Consider the following 4,782-nt stretch of genomic DNA (forward strand, 5'->3'; position numbering starts at 1 on the left):
CAGACTCTGTCCCCCAGGTATGAGCAGACTCTGTCCCCCAGGTGTGAGCAGACTCCGTCCCCCTGTGTGAGCAGACCAGTCCCTCCAGATGTGTACAGACCAGTCTCTTAAGTCCCTCCAGGTGCGAGCAGACCAGTCCCTCCAGGATGCCTGAACCCCCAGTGTCCAAAGCCACTCCACACCCAGAAGGTAGGGCTGCCAGACGAAATATAGGACACAGTTAAGTTTGAATGTCAGATACATAACGAATCATTTTTTAGTTATAACTATGTCCCAAATTTGCATGTCACTGTTTATCTGAAACTCAAATTAAACTGGGTGTTCTGTATTTTTATCTGCAAAATCTGGCGATCTTAATTGAAGGATATCCAGTAACATGGGGTTTGGTTTTGGTTTCTTCAATCCTCTGATGGGAAGAGGCAAGATAAGAAAGTTAAGAGAAAAGCAGGATACAGATCTATAAATACACTGTCATCATTACTTGTTTTTAAATTTTAATGTATGTTCACATAGAGAGAGACAGCAGCCCAGACGCGGTCCTGGCAGAACCTGAGAGGGACCCAGGGGATGGGCAGCCCTGTGGGGGGCCAGGGGGGTGGTGGGGGCAGGCGGCAGGAGAGCTCCAATAGATCCGCGGTGACTCCCCCTGGACCCCAGGCTTAGAGGCAATTTTTATTTCTTTCTTTCACCTTTAAAAAATTTTTCAACGTTAAACAAATTTTTTCCTAACCCTTTTTCAGGGAACACGTCTCATTTGATTTAAAAACTATTTTTAAAACAATCACTCACGTGGAAACTGCCTTTCAGTTGCCGCTGCATTATTAAGGGGTGCCGGATAAAAGAAGGGAGAACCTTCACCTCTCGTCCTGACGCATCTCAAACAGCCTTCTAAAGCCGCAGGTGCCCCCCCAGCCCAGGCCGCCAGCGTGCTTGACCCCGTCTCTGGGGAGTCTGAGCTGTGGGCATCCACAGCCCATCAGGGTGGGGCCCTGGTGCTGGTGACCTCGGGGCCCCGGGTGCTGGGGGGGTCACTCTGTGCTCCCCCACCCAGACCCTCCCCGCCCCTCCCGCCACATTTCAGAGCCTCACATTTTGTTTGCACGGTTTCCTAACCTCCCTCGCTCTTCGCCCGTCAGTACTGCCTTCGGCACGGCCGCCCCCAACGGCCATCCTCACGTCTGTGTCTCCCTGCCCTGCTTCTGCGAGCTGCACGGTAAAGGGTGTGTGAAGCCCGAGGGATCGCTGTCGGCCTCCCGGGAGGAAAATGGGTGAACGTGGATGCAGCAAGGCGCCGTCCGTCCTGACTCCCGCAGTCCCTTGGCACGGCCTTGGCTCTCCTCACTCCAGTTCTCTACGCTGCCGGGTTATGTCACCTTCGCCGGTGAGTGGACATACTGAGGTTTCTAGATCCCCACTCGGGGTCTACCTGTTTTTATGCATCCTGCCCGAGCCCACTACCATGTAGAATGCAGACCTGTCCCTTGGAGCTGGGGGTCCCGGCCGAATGAGATTGAATAAGGGTCCCAGGACGTGGGACTGGAGGTGACCTGGGCTAAAAGGTGTGTCGCTCAAGGGTCCCATGCAGAGGACAGAAGCCCCTCCGGCTGCTTTTGGCAGAGAATGAAGCGAGGCGTGAGGGCCAGAAAAGCAGGCCAGACCTTGGCTCCCGCACGGTTCCAGGACACGACCGAGCCGGCCCGCCCCGTGTGGAAGCAGGAGACCAAGTGACCTGAAGCAACAATCCACGGCTCCCCGAGCCCCGTGCCCGCCCCCACCCCCGGCTGGATTTGCACCGGCCGCCGAACAGCCGACCCTCGCCCGGCCTCTCACCAGCCTCAGCCCGCGACCCGCCCCCAGAAGGTGCCCTGTGTGCGCACCCTGGGCCTGCCCTGGGGACAGAGCAGCAGCGCGGCCCCCGCATCACGCCCCAGCTCCAGACCCCGAGGATCGCACCTGACGGGCCGCCCCCGAGCGGCAGGGAGGCCTGGCAGCGCGCCCCGCGCAGCGGGTTGGGGAAAGGGGGCGGCATCAAGGATGTCAGTGGGAGGACGGGCCACCGCCAGTCTAGGAGACGTCCGTCGGGGTGGGGGGCTCCACTGGCTGGGGGCAGGGGGCCAGCATCAGTCTAGACTGTCTTCCTCTCCTCCTCAGCGAGTGTCACTTGCTCCATCTACGGCTCTGGAGAGGACAAGGCAGATCATTCAGGTGCCCCGAAAAGGCCCAGAATGAGGGAGCCCGTGGCTGCCCCCATGGCCCCTGCCCTGGGCAGTCAGTGTGGACAGCCTTCTGCTTCCATGACCTGACAGGTTCCAGAAGGCTGGGCAAGCCACTCAGAGTCCAGCCAGGCCATGGGGATGCATCTGCCACGGTTCCGTTCTCAGGAACTCCGCCAGGTTCTGGGTGGGACTGTCGGCCCGGACCGGGCAGACGGTGGGCCTCGGGACCTCCTGCACACACCCACCAGCAGTCATTGATTCAGCGCAGGGGCGGTTGGAGTTTCTGGGAGACCGTGAGCTTGGAGGACCTCTGCCCGGGCTGCACATGAGGGTCACCTGAGGGGCTCTCGTCCAATCTCAGGGCCTGGACCCCACCCCAGGCTAATCGAATCTGCCCCTGGAGGAAGCGGAGGAGCCGGGGCAGTCAGCTAGAGAGGGTCACGGGTCACTGGAGGTGACTGCCCCAGCGTCAGCTTGTGGGCGGGGGTGGACTGCGGAGGCAGCGGGGACCAGAGGCCAAGGACAGAGTCCGTGCGAGGGGCCGGAAGGAATGGGCGTGAGGCCATGAGCGAGGCGGGCTGCAGGCGACAGGAAGGACATGGTTTTCTCACAGGGGACATCTGTTTTCTCAGAGAGGGGATGGTTTCAGCCGGTGTTGCATTGGGGGCAATGTTGACTGCCTGGCCCCCCAAGTTCACCTGCACCCTGGGACCCAGGAGGCTCAAAGACGCAGGCCCTCCAATAGGACCTGAGATCGTCAGCAGCAGCGAGAGGCTCTCCCTTCCAGCTCCATCCAAACAGCAGACACTGTGGAGGAGGGTTTTTTAACTGCTTTATTGTGTTTGGAAAAAACAGTGCATGGTGGTTTTACACTAAATTTAAAAGCTCAGAAGAGAAGGGCGCCCGGCTGGCTCAGTCGGAAGAGCGTGTGACTTGTCTTGGGGTGGTGATTTCCAGCCTCACGTTGGGCATAGAGGTTACTCCAGAACAAAATCTTAGGGGCACATGGGTGGCTCGTTCTGTTAGGTGTCCAACTCTTCGTTTCGGCTCAGGTCATGATCTCAGGGTCATGAGATCGAGCCCCGCAATGGGCTCTATGCTTAGCTCAGAGTCTGCTGGAGGTTCTCTCCCCCTGTCCCTACCCCAAATAAGCTCAAAAGAGAAAAGTAGGGACACCTGGGTGGCTCAGTTGGTTAAGCAGCTGCCTTCGGCTCGGGTCATGATCCCAGCGTCCTGGGATCGAGTCCCACATCGGGCTCCTTGTTTGGCGGGGAGCCTGCTTCTCCCTCTGCCTGCCATTCTGTCTGCCTGTGCTCGCTCTCCTCTCTCTCTGACAAATAAATAAAATCTTAAAAAAAAAAAAAAGAGAGAAAAGTAAAAATCACCAGACAGTACTGCCCAGAGTTGGTGACAAGGGGGTGACCATCTCTCCAGGTACCTCTTTGTGCAAATGCACACGCACATAGAAGATGCACGTGTGCAAACTTGCATGCTTATAGACAGTGCCAGTCTGCTCAGCTCCGATCTGTCCACAGCCTGGGCGAGGAGAGGGTAGCAGGAGCAGGTGTACCTCAGCCTGACCCAGCCAGACTCTCAGCCCCTCGTAGGTCTCAGGTCTTTGTGGGGGACAGCGTAGATCTTATAGATGCTAATGCTGCCCAGCTTCCCTGCTGGGCAGCCATTCTCCCCCTAACCTCCTGGTGACCCGAGCATAGCCCTGTCCCCCCCAAACATCCTGCAGATGATCTGGTCTCCAGCATTTCTGGAAAAGCCATGGCCAGAATGGATGCCTCCCCCATACCCGGGTGTTCCTCCTGGCGTTCCAGACCATCTTGCCCATCTCTCTCCTTCCCACCTGTCTCTGGACTGGCCACCCTCCTCTTTTCCAAAGTGGACCCCCTATCGGAGCTCCCAGCACCCTCCACCCTCGTTCTGTAATTCCTCTATTCCAACTCCCGCTCCTGCCCCTCCTGTCATGAAATAACACACACACCCTTGACCCCCATGGCCCCTCCAGCTGCAGCCCTCCGCTCACCTTATTGACAGCCTGTCCTCACATGGTCACTGCCTGCTGCCTGTGTGCTTGTGTGTGCACGTGTGTGTATGTGTGTGTGCATGTATATGAGTGTATACATGCATGTGTGTGCATGTGTGCATACTTTCGTGCAGGTGTGCATGTACATGTGTGCGTGTGTGCCGTATGTGTGTGTGCGTGTGCATACATTCGTGCAGGTGTGCGTGTACATGTGTGTGCATGTGCACATATGCGTACATCCGTGCAGGTGTGTGTGCGCGCGCGTGTGCGTGTGCACATGTGCGTACATCCATGCAGGTGTGTGTGCGTGCGCGTGTGCACATATGCATACATCCGTGCAGGTGTGTATGTGTGCGTGCGTGTGCATGTATATGCGCGTGTGTGTGCGCGCGTGTGCACATATGCGTACATCCGTGCAGGTGTGTATGTGTGCGTGCGTGTGCATGTATATGCGCGTGTGTGTGCGCGCGTGTGCACATATGCATACATCCGTGCAGGTGTGTATGTGTGCGTGCGTGTGCATGTATATGC

General features: G+C 57.5%; 1 long non-coding RNA gene across 1 annotated transcript; it reads left to right on the top strand.

Moving 5' to 3' along the window:
* The first annotated feature begins 889 nt into the window (after positions 1–889).
* Positions 890–3,198, top strand: LOC125087345 (uncharacterized). The gene is made up of 2 exons (XR_007123410.1): positions 890–1,381; positions 2,307–3,198. It is a non-coding gene; the product is annotated as an uncharacterized LOC125087345 (long non-coding RNA).
* Positions 3,199–4,782: the final 1,584 nt, after the last annotated feature.

This window comes from Lutra lutra, chromosome 16 (genome assembly GCF_902655055.1).
Source record: "Lutra lutra chromosome 16, mLutLut1.2, whole genome shotgun sequence".
Taxonomy (NCBI): domain Eukaryota; kingdom Metazoa; phylum Chordata; class Mammalia; order Carnivora; family Mustelidae; genus Lutra; species Lutra lutra.